Genomic DNA, 12,759 nt, shown 5'->3' on the forward strand with positions numbered 1-12,759 from the left:
GTCTTTCTTAGCTTAGTAGGATAAAACTGATTAGTCCTAATTGAGTTTCCAGCAGATACAGTCTCTTTAATTGATCTCCTGTGTAACAAGGTATTTTTCTGAATGAAATTATCTCCCGTGTGTGCAAACACACTTAAATAGGAGCAACTGTGCTCACTGAAACTCTTAATGGTTTGAAATTCAGATGGAATGAATAGTTTGAAATTCAGATGGTTTGAAATTTTTAATGGTTTGAAATTCAGGTGGAATTCAGACACCAATGGAACTTTGAGGCAATCCTTTTACAAGCATGTGAGGACAGGTGGATACTACTAGATCTGAACCAAAGATTTCTCATGTCCACCAAAATAATGGATGCTACACGAGGAAAAAAAACTCCTCCATCTAAGGAAGACAGCCAAGACCCTAAAATAGTACCTGCAAAAGCATTCATTAGAATTAATACACACAAGCAGAGGCCAAATCCCAAACCAGCCCTCTGCTATTTATCACTTTAGGCTTCCCTGTCATCAGGATGTCACAGACTCACTGCTATGAACCCAGATCCATGGGAACGAGCATTTTTCTCACCATCAGTTCAGGTCTATTGAATGGAGAGAGAGTCTGATCCAAATCTAAGAGGCTGAAAAAGAAAAGGAAAGGTGTTTAATTGAGCCTGAGGCATCTATCCTCACTCTGAGAGAAAAAACACGCCAGAGGAAAAGCAATAAGGAGAACCTGGGGAAGTAAAGGCTGATGAATCTAACCTCAGTTTTTGGTAAGATTTTGGAGTAAATTCTTGTGTAAACTATAGACAAGAAGTGATTGGAAGCAGCCAGGGTGGATTTAGCAATAGAAAGCACAGCTGATCAACTTGATTTGTTTTCCATGAGGAGATGGCTTGATCCATGCTCAAGCAGACACAGCAACAGATGTTGTTTACCCTGACTTCAGGAAGAGTGTCAGCATGGTATTCCACGATGATAAACTGAAGAACTATATTTTGGATAGATGGAATATAAAGTCGAAAACTGCTGGAATTTTTTTCTTTTCTGGCCTAAAAGGCTGATGGTCAGAGGTTTAAAGTGGCAGCTGGGTGGCACCTCTTGGTGGTTGGCATTGATATTATTTAAAGTCTTCATTAATGCTGGCAGTATAAAATACTCATCCAATGGGCTGCCAAACAGGAGTATATTGGGAGGGTTGATTTGCTGGATTGTAGGACTCCATTCTGAGGGCCCTTCATAGCCTGGAGATGTGGGTCAACGGGACTCTTGATAATTTCAGCAAGGACAAATGAAAGTCCTGCAATAACCACACAGACTAGAGTAAACTGGACAGCTAAATAGAAACCATGAAGGAAAGGACTTGGAGTTTTGGTGAACAACAAACTGAATATTAATCACCAGCATTCTCCTGTGGTGTCAGAAACTGCAAACTGGATTTTAATGCTGGGATCAGAGACAGCAGGTGGAGGAAGAAATTATCCCCTTCCTGCTTCTATAGCACACTTTTGTGCAACACCTTATGCTGGTTAAAAGCTGCAAGAGTATTTAAAAAATGTGACCCAGATGAAAAAAAGAAAAAAAGAAAAAAGAGTCTTTCTACATTCTAATGACCTATAGAAAAAAGTACCTTTAATTTGAACACTTTCCTTCTTCATGAGATCACTTTATTTTGGGGGATCTTGATGTTTTAAAGGGAGGAGACTAGTTATGAGAGTCTAACAAACAAGGAAAAATGGGATTTTGTCACAGAACCTCAGAAAATAGGTCATAAGGTTTGTGTGTTCAGGAATTCATGAAATTCAGGAAATTTTGCAAAAGCTTTGATGCATCTGTTATAATGATGGGTGTCTGAGCAAGGAAACAAAAGCCTCCTCTGACAGAAAAGGTTCTCAGCATGGACATGAAAGGAGACAAGAAAGCTACCAAAATAAAGCCCAGGTTTATATACTTCCTATCTTCCAATGCTATGAGGAAATGGCTCATTTCAAAGTTTGAATCTCTCTAAGAAGAGCAGTTTATCCATTACCTGCATCCTGGATCTCTGGATTGCATTTACTATTTAGGAAAATGAGTGGCAAGGTTCATCAGTATTCCTGCCATGGTCAGAATTCCTCTACAGTGGGTAACAATAGAATTTTTTCCAACACTATTTTCCCAGAATAGTGTCTCAATGGCTGATTTCAGATATGCTTGCTCCCAATTAAATTCTGCAGCTTTCTTTTATCTGTCTGATTTTTTCACTTCCTGACTGGACTGCTAGTCTACATTGGGTGCATGTTGAAATGATTTTGGTTTTTCTACCATAATGTGGACCTTCAGTTCTGAAGCAAAAAAAAAAATTTGCTCTCAACTCTCTCTGCTCTGACTGTGCTGCATTTGCCAGAAATGTTTTGACATTAGACAAGGCACTCAAGAGGACAAACAAAGGTTGGCCTAGCCTCGTGTTATTTTAGAGTTTCAAGCAAAGATTCTGCTCATTAATTGTTCCCTTCAAAGCTGTGCAGAGCTTTATGGTCTTGGTGCTCTAAGTCAATGCTTGCAGGTACCTCTCTCTTTGCATTGACTCTAGAGGAGGAATTAAAACTCATGTCTGATGAATTCCAATTTTACCAGAAGAAATATGGGATATATTATCAGAAAGAAAGAAAGCTGTTAAAAAATCTAGCAGAATAGATGGGCTGAACAGAAATTATTTTTATTAAGCCAGTAGCCTCCAAACAGTCCTATATATTATTCCTGCTCCCAATGTATTATTAAGATGATTCTTCTGAAATGAAAATCATTGAAATGGATATTAGAAAAAACAGCAGCTCACAATAATAACCAGCAGCTAAGCTACTGGGTTCTGAATAAGAATTTCTAATTCTCCTTAAGCTCTTCTCAAATTCCTCTTAATATGGCCAAAGACATCCACAAATTGGAAAAGCTTCAGCCTGCAGAATATGGCTTATGTGCTTTGTGTGAGGAAGAGCCAGCACAGCTTCTCAGCTCCTCACAGCTCTCCCAGCAGCGTCTGAAGTGACCAAAACCTCAAAACCAAGTGGCTTCTCAGACAATCTTATCTTTAATAGGCAAATCCAGTATTATTCATCACCCTGCTCAGAGTGTTTATGGATCCTCTGGCAGCTGTATTGCTTAAAAAGCCCAGGGTTTTTTTTATAAAGTGGATTTCTAGTGGAACCACATATAGGAAGAGCTGTAACATTTAAAATGAGAAAATTATTTTCTCACATGCACAAAGAACAAACAGTGGTTTCTACAGCCCACTGGGTTTGTGGGTGTCATGGTTGAGCAGAGCAGCACAGGATTTGCTGCATTTTGGAGGTCTCTAGCCAAGGACCTTGCAGAGAGTTGTTTCAGTTCAACAACTGTGCAGCTCTACTGCCAAGAGAGCTATTGTGCTGCTATTGTTATACAATTTAATTTTTCAGCCCAGATAAGGAATTATCTAGTAATGAACCCTGTTACACAGATGTGGTCATTTATATTATAAATGGTGACAATAATTTCTGTCTGTGAGGCACTTGTACATCATGCAAGGTATTGCAGTCTCACAGGATTAAACATGCTCTCTGTTCCAAATCACTGGCCAACATAATTTATGACATGGGGCTCCCTTTTGCTCTATTCAGCTCCTTCAAACCCCTTCATCTCTTCAGAAGACTTTGGCATGTTTCCTTCTGTGCTGTCCCCTCCTAGTTTTTCTATTTTTTACTTTCATTTTGCATCAATTATTTCAATATAATGAAAAAGAGATGATGAAAACCAACTGGTGTGAACAAGACACCTAATGATTTTCATGGAACAGAGCAATTGTTGTTCAGGTTCTTTCTCTATGGAAATGTTCTGTCATCAGACACCTGAACTGCCACCTACTGTCTGGTGTGTTTGTGCTTTGTTTCAAAGCATTCATTGCAGAAAATGTTATTTTTCACTCAAGGCCTTGATCCTGCTGAGGGTTGTCTTGACAATGAGTTATCCAAAATTCTCCACAGGGCAGGAAGCTAAACCCCTGCGCCAACAAAAGGAAAATGAGGAGAGTTATCATTTGTACTCCCACAGTTTAAAAGGAAAACTCATGTGCTTCAAAGGTAAAGGCAAAATTGAATCGGAGGGGGAAGCACAACTCACTCATGTCAGCAATTTTAACCACATGTAACCAGTGTGAGATCTTGCACCTGCAGAGGCCCTGAAACAATAGCTCAGGGTGGGATTAACCACTGCACTTATTTCTTCTAAAAGTACATAAACAGAGCACAGACATGGATTTAGCTGCAACCCTGTCCCCTGAATTCCTCTGACAAGGGATGCAGGTGCCTGTAGCCCAAGTCTTAGCTCCAGTGCAGCCCAGCTACAAAATCTGGGGATAAATTTTGGAGCATTGTGAGAAAGGGATCTAGGGAAGCCCATGGGGTCACACAAAGTAAAGAAGCTAAAACTGTGAACTCACAGCAGCTTGAGGATAAACACCAGCATAGAGACCTGGTGTGTAAACCCATGAAAGAAACACCAGGGAGCCATAAGACACTAAAATAACAATATCAAGGCTTGCCCTGCCCACTGCCTGATCTGCAAACTCTCAGGGACTTATTGGGAACTGAGAGCACATGAATTGTTTAGAATAAAACTTTGGTAAGTGTAGCTGTTCCTTGCATGTATTAGCTGGCAAATTACTTTGGTTTTCCAAGTAATCTGTGAAGCACTTGAATAAATGCTAAAGGCTGCCTGAGTAAAATGATCCATGGAGAGTTAAAACAGCAATATTGAAAAGAGCTTTGTCAATTGTACTTTGTTTTTTCATTTGGAAAATCACTATCAGCTTCTGTTTTCTATACTAAGCTCTGACTAATTAGATGGGAGTATAAACCAACAGAGGAAAAAATATAAATCAACTCTATCAACTAAAATACTTCACTAAAGTAATTTGTTTAGTTTTACTTCCTACACCACGTAAAAGAAACCCCTTAAATTGGCAACTCCTCTTCCACCACGTTTGCAGCCTTTTATATTTCTGATGTATTCTTTGTTGTCTTTATCTGAATCTAAAACTCTTAAACTTGATATAGAGGTCATGGATAGGAATAAAAAGTCTAACATAGAAGTTTATATTTGATAGAGAAATAGGAGAAATATGAGATGATACTGACAAAGATGTTCATCCAACCAATGGAGAAAAATATCTGAATTGATCTGTCTTTGAAACTAATTTATGGTTGAAAATCTGATGAAATTGTGCAAAAAGTAAAATTATTTTCTGCACAATTTCTATCTTTAACTCAAGAAGTTGTGAGATAAACAAAGCCAAACCTTATTTAATCATTAGAAGCCCTTCAGAAAGATGGCAGCTAAGCTCTGTAGAACTTATTTAACATTCAGACTATTTTTACTATTAAAGTATGTATTTTATTTATTTTTTTGTTTAGATAGAAGAAATATGACAGAGGTAGACAGAGGTGGGAGACAAGACATCTTATTTTAATGAATATTTAGAAAATTTTTAGGCTGTACTGTGGAAGGCAAGTGAAAATGCTACCCCATAAAATGAATGTGCAGTGTGTAAAATGTAGAATATCAAGTGTCTTCAGCTTACTATAGTAGAATATAAGATGGAGTGAATGCGTTTTAGAGTAAAATTATGCACTGTCTGCTCTGAGAGCAAGCAATGGGAATGGAAATATTGAAATGTAATAATGCCTCCATTGAAAAATCAGATGAGAGGAAACCTGTCTACAACTGTTTTGTTCTCAGGTCTTTATGTGGCCTGACATTTCTAGCCAGACTAGCAGGCAGCAGCTGCACCACGTTGGGAGCCACACTAACAAAGATTGCTCTCCTGTAGAGCTGAGCCATCAGGACAAACTTCTGAACATTTCTGTCATGAAACAGAGACCTTTGCTAGGATCCTTCTGCGGCCTGCATGGAGAAGAAAGAAGCTGACACCTTGTAGGCTCCTTTCAAACAGGTTTGAAATACTCTGTGCCCTCCTCTGCTGGCCCTCACACTGTAAACATACACCCACATCTTTGATTTTAACACCTCTGATACCCCAGGCATGGTTGGAACACACCTAGCTCAGTTCCACACCTCACCTCAACACCTCTTCTTTCCTCTTTCATGCCCTCCCCATGCCCAGGAGTGTCACAGACATTTTTTCATAAAATCCTTTCTTTTAGGATTTGTCCTTTCTGGGAAGCTGGGGCCCCAGAAGAAAAATGTAAACAATAATTATCTGCTGATGTGGAATGTAACAGGTGCATCTGTGATTGGTCTTCTGTGAGTGTTTGGATTTGCTGACCACTCACGGGAGAGTTTGTCCTTGCTCTCTGCTGGACACAGAACTTTGTTATTCATTCTTTCCTATTCTATTCTTAGCTTAACAAGCTTCTGCAACATCTCTCTCTATTCCTTTGAGTATAGTCATAATGTTAATATATCAATAAATCCAGACTTCTGATCGTGAACCAAGATTCTCGTCCATCTCTCTCACCTGGGAACCCTCATCAAGTCACTGCAATACAGGAGCCTTTACAATTCTGCCTTAGAACTGTGGTGAAGCCTCTGCATGTGTGAGAGCTGGGTAGAAGGGCAAATGCATCTTGGTGCCCTCTGTGATGAAGAGGTACCTGGTAGTTTAGCTCTCCTGCAATTTCATTCAGCTCCCAGCAAAAGGCACACAAGGGGTGGATGTGGGGTCTGACAAATACACTTTGATCATGCAATGGATAAAATACAGGTACAGAAACAGGCAGAGACTTCATGGGAGAATCACCTTACTCAGAAGCCCATGACAGCATGGCTTTGACTGCCTCACCTGTCTGTGTAGGGTCTGACAAGATTTACAGGAGTCTCTTTATATTTGGCTGATGCCCAGCATTAATTTCAGTGCATTTCCTCTGTTTCCAGTTAATGTAACCCAGCCTTACAGACAGAAGCCAAGAAAACCCTTAAATGATGTTTGTGAATACTGTCTGACTGCTTCAATGTGCTTTTCAGTGCTAAAAAACACAATCTGGTCCTCCAAAGACTGACTTTTTACAGGACTCCAGTGCTTTTCTTTTTAAACCAAACATTTCTGAATTAGGAGCCTTCTAGAAGTGCATGGAGAAATGCATTTTAATTCTGTTCCTAGGTTTGGGTCTTTCTATTCCTCCACAAAAATAACTGGTGAATTACATGAGCAAACTGTCCCTTGCATCCCAAGAAATCCAGTTCAGGCTGTCTCACAAAGATAAAGGTATCAACACAACAGCATTCACATATCATTTGCAAATAAGACACAATTATGTAATTTTGAGATTTAAAGTAAACCTGGAATAAGATAATAAGTTTGCTTCCCTTAGAAATGATTTTAGGGATTTTGTAGCAAGAACTGAATATGAAATTACAGCATTTTTTTCATGAGTATAATATTCTGCATCACTGCTTATTGTCAGATGAATATTTTGTACAAATTTCTCTGTCCAGACAGTATGATATCTTGACACTCTTTCAAGATTCTTTGTGGTCATATTTTTAAATAGATATGTGCAAAGACAACACTTTTTGAAAACAATATGCTCCAAGTACAAAATCAATGTTTTCCTTGATTGCATGTCTACCCAGAAGAAAAGTTCTAGTTCATTTACAGGCTATTAGATTCAAACCAGAAATGACTGGATGAAATTCAGTGAGTCAGATGAAGTGGTAAGTCAGAACAGATAATGCTCTTGTCTTAAAATATATTAAATGTTTTAGAAAGAAAAAAAACCAAAAAGCCCTAGTAATCTAGATAGATATGTAGATTTTTTGTTTTTCTGAAGGGAAAGAGTGACAGCTCAAGTCTAGAAATACACCTTTCCCTCAGAGATCTATTTGGTTTATCAAACTAGCAGTACAATTCTACAATTTGCAAAGGGCAAGAACTGGAGCTGAAAATTTGGGCACTGATTCATCAAGATACCTAAGAATGAACTCAGTCTTAAAATTGCTCTAATCAAAGTTCCTGGTGCTACTACCTAGTTTTAGAAAGAAAATTTAGCACTAATGAAAAGGTGCCAGAATTAAACATATGAGAGCTGTCATTTCTCTCTGTGGAGCAAAAAAAAATTACATAAGAAGAAGAAAATAAAGTTTTATGGGCCTTTCTTGCCCACCCCATCCTCATCACCCCTATCCCCATGTGTTTAAACTTAATTTAATTCCTGATGCAGTGTTTGAGGTTCTCAGTGGCAATTTTAGCTCACACCAGCAATGGTGGTGCTGTATTGAACAAATTCTGACTAATAATGGAAAAGGCAGCTTGTTGTTCTAGCCAGTCCTCTTGACCAGCCTGTTCCCTGAAGAGTTCAGCATCCTTTTTACCCCTTCTTGTCCCAGATTCATTGCTTGGACTTGTTTTCCGAGGTTCCCACATCAGCAACACCTCAGCACGATGGCTGCTGGGTTTTTCTCTCTCTCAGAACAAGTCAGGACACTTGTCTGACTGACAGGTTTAATTAGGAGTAGCTGGAGCATGATGCAATCAAATGCACAAAGGTGACAAAGAGAAATGAGATCTGGGGTGGATTATTGGAGGCCTTTAGCACCCTCATAAGCTTCCAAAGGTGCTAGGCTGTGAAAAAAAGGGTTTTTTTGGTAGAAAATGTTCAGAAGGGTCATGGTTTCTTAATCAGGGGAGAGTTTTAATAAATAATAATGAGTAGCTTAACTGAGATCCCAAATTTTATTCTGTAACAATTCCTTGCCTTTGGCGTTGATAAGCTTCTCATCAGTACCAAGTATCAACATGTCTCTAATGCAACACTGAAAACCAAAATTCTTCTGTGTGTTATGATCAGGGAAGGAACTTTGGTGGGGGTTGGTTTGGAATGGTTTGGGTTTTTTTCAGGGTGTATTTTCCACAGTGTCCTACTACACTGAATAAGAATTCTGCCACTTCTGCAAGCTCTTACCTGAATTTGATGAAGGCATGCTCTGCCATGAGTTATCCTGCACCCACAGGACAGGACAAGGAATCACCCCACACTTCCCACATGGGACACAGGGAGAATTACAGACCCTACCCTGAATCACTGCAGAATTTCCACAGCCTCCTCAGAAAGCAGGATTCAGGGACAGCTGCAGATAGAAATGGGAGACACATGCAATCTTCCTCTCCCAGCTTTCTGTCTCTGATGCGCCTGGAAGATGCACATGGCATAAAAAACATAAAAGCAAGGAGTGGGTAGTTCTTCCTGAATGCTGGCCTTGTTTGGAGATATGAGTAGTTACAGGATTTAGATGAATTTGTCTAATGTTTGAATGGGCTAATAATTTCTATACTCATGACATTCTGGAGAAAAAAATCCAGAATTGCCAAATCACCATTGAAAAAATACTTCCCTGTGAATAAGTTTTGAGATTTCATTTATATTATTATGACTAATTTTGTGTCGGCAACCAATTTTATTATCTCACTAATTTCCCCTTCTTTCTGATCATTTATGATTATGAGGAAAAGCACAAGCTCTACAAAGACTCTTGAGTGAAAATATCAATGGCAAGCCATTTATTTACATTTGCAATAGCTTTTCAAAACTTCAATAATTGAATTGAAATTCAATAATGCTATATTAACTAAGGCCCTTTTATTGCTTGCTTGTTAGCTGCTACAAAGAATCTGACAGATCTGTGGTGTGTGACAAAAATGATGATTTTTCCCCAATGTTTTACACTTGTATATCAGAAACGATTCCTGTTTTATTATTATAAAGTCTGCCAGTTTTCCTGCTGTGGAAATCAGATTTACTGAGATGTATTTTTGTGAAAACACTCTTAAAAACTGGCATAACTTTCTCTGTTTTTTGATCAAAGCCTTACTGAATCCTTTAATAAACAATTCAAAGATTATTATCAATTGTATAAGTTTGTTCTGAATATCTCTTCTGCCAATTTTTCCTTTTCTAAAAGGCTCTCAAGATTTTACCTGGATGCAGGACTCTCTTTTAAACCTCTCCATAGTGAAAACTGGGGTACAACCTCAAAATTTTTTTTTCACTTTTTCCTTTTCCCTTTTACACCTGGATGATTTTCTGTTTTGGCTGATTCTCTGTTTTGCTTTCTGCTGTTTTGAAAAATTTTGAAAAATTCCTATTAGTTTTTCTGCCTTCAGCAGGCTTCTTATCAAGGACATTACTGATGTGCCTCCTTGCCATTCTGTGCTGCTTTCTGTTCTTTTTTTTTACATTTCTTATTTGGACAAAAGAGGAAATGCAAATGCTTATTTTTCATCTCAATCCACCATTGCCTGGCAGTAGGATGAAGGGAATACACTTCACTGGACTCTTGGAAGAAATCCCTTCATAGCAAAATAGGGAGGTTTGGGAGACAGTTCTTTGAAGAAAAAGAAGCTTTTTGGGGCAACTGCTGCCCTGAAATGGTACAACTCCACTCACAGTGCTTCCCCACATTGAGAAATTGAATTGTTTTTAAACTGTAGGTATAACCTTTGAGTACAAGTTTTATATACTGCGCGAAATAGGAGCTGCTGAGTGGCATTTACCTAAAATGTCACCTTCTAAACTCCTGAATTAGAACGGAATCCCTAAAGAAAGCACTTAAAACTCTCCATTAAACAGTCACACTAGTTATTAAATTTTCTAGGCATTTTTTGTGGGTGGATTTTTGCAGATTTTTTTGGGGAAGGTATGAATTAGTCAAGCAGTTGTAGTCACTGAAACAACTTCACCTGGGCACAGCAGCAAGAGAAGGAACAGACCGACAAGCAGGGGGAAAGGTTTGTCTTGACTCTTCAGGCTTATCACAGCAGTCACTGCATGGCTCCTGTCCAACATCCTCATGGTCTTTTCAGTTTATTTTTCATGGTTAAATCTCCCCTTTTTAATTTAATTTTTACCTTTTACTTGTACTCATGCACAGTGCTGGACCAAGAACTCAGACCCAAGCCAAGTGAGAAATCCTGTCATCCACCTCCAGGGCTTGGTGAAATTCCACTTTGTTCAGCTTCCAGCATCATGTAATCTGTATCTAATAAAACAGCAGCATAGCACTTGGTATTGCTAAAACATTTGTAAGCACTTTACTCAATTTATAAAATATATTCAAACTTAGCTGTATGTGGAATTGATAGAAATTGAAGCACTTGACATTTTAAATCACTTGGTGCCAATTCTTTCATTGCACTGGGTTTTTTTCCCATTTCAAAACCAGAAAATAATTGTGTGCACTTTTTTTCTCCCAATTTTACAAAACTCTTCAAATATGTGTTCTCAGGAGTCCAGCAGCTGCTATAAAGAAAATTAACCCTACCCCAGCCAAAAATACCCTGTAAAATGCCCCCCACACCCCCTTATTTTATGGCATTGGACAGCGTGGGACCTGATGTTAAGTGATCAAGAAGGTGCAATTAGGGTTACAGGGAGTGCACAAAGGTCACCAGATGTTCTTCTGACAACATAGCTGGGTTCTGACTCTTTCTACAATATCTGAGAAATCAAATTTCAAACAGCAAGTCCCACATTTAGGGAAATATCTGAAAAAGTTTTGCAAAGCAATCTGCAGGGGACTACCCCTGCTGACAGATTCAGAGCCTTTGAAGAACAGTCAGACTCAAATCTCCCTCTGGCACATTTTCATTTTGCAGTCACAGAAGGTTCTTCCTACAGTTGAGCCTGTATGGGACACAGTAAAACTGTTTTTCTGTTCTACATGGGCCAAATAATTTAATTTCAGCATGAAGGTTGTCTGCAGCAGTACCCTACCTGGTGAAGTTGCAAGGCCTCAATTTTAAAGCAGTCTGGTTTCATCTCTTTTCTTTACTTACTTACTTTTGTATAATATTGGCTCTTTCATTAATATATTCACATAAACTTAGTTTTTGAATCTTCATCCAAGCTCACAGTGGTAAATCCAGAATGAGTAGTAGGGTTCTGAACACAAAACTGCTGCTTTGGTACTGGCATGACAATGACATCATACACTCTTGGCCCCTAGGGAGGGAAAATATAAAGAAAAGGGGAAAAGTAAAACTCTAATAAAGAAAGGTACTTTCAGTATCGTGGCATCTGCTCTCCTGAGCCAATGGTGCAAGTGCTCAGTGCCTCCCATCACTGCATCTAGCCCTGGCTATCCAAATGCTTAATTGCTCCTTTCATTTTCCCCAAAAGGAGACCATTTAGCTTGTCCTTTGGCTTTTCTTAACTCAGTAACTAGCAGCAATGATTAATTTATTCCAGTATAATACAATTGCAGTTAGGTATCAGAGACAACTTTTAAAATACCATCTCTTTTTTTCACAGAAATTTAATTCAGATACACTGTCAAAATGCTTGCTTTACATCCAAGACTCCTAATAGCAACATCTTGGAACAAACTAAGGAATATGTCAGCAATACAGTCAAGAGGAAAAACAGGTTCACCACTGCTAATTTGGCATTAACTTGCAGCTCACTTTACTTGACAGCTTAAAGAGCCACCCAAAGCCGTTTTCTCTTTTATCTTATCTTATGCTTAAAGTTTTTCTCTTTATCTTATCTTTATCCTTGTTTAATCTATCATCTATCTATCTATCTATCTATCTATCTATCTATCTATCTATCTATCTATCCTTGTTTAATCTATCTATCTATCTATCTATCTATCTATCTATCTATCTATCTATCTATCTTTACATATTTATTTTCCTCTATCTATTTTTTGGTGCTACTGTAAATTAAGACTATCAGTGTTTCATAGAGTGAATTTGGGGATTTAGACACTTTTGGATGCCTACAGGGTTAATTGCACATCACCAAAG

This window comes from Zonotrichia albicollis, chromosome 4 (assembly GCF_047830755.1).
Source record: "Zonotrichia albicollis isolate bZonAlb1 chromosome 4, bZonAlb1.hap1, whole genome shotgun sequence".
Taxonomy (NCBI): Eukaryota; Metazoa; Chordata; class Aves; order Passeriformes; family Passerellidae; genus Zonotrichia; species Zonotrichia albicollis.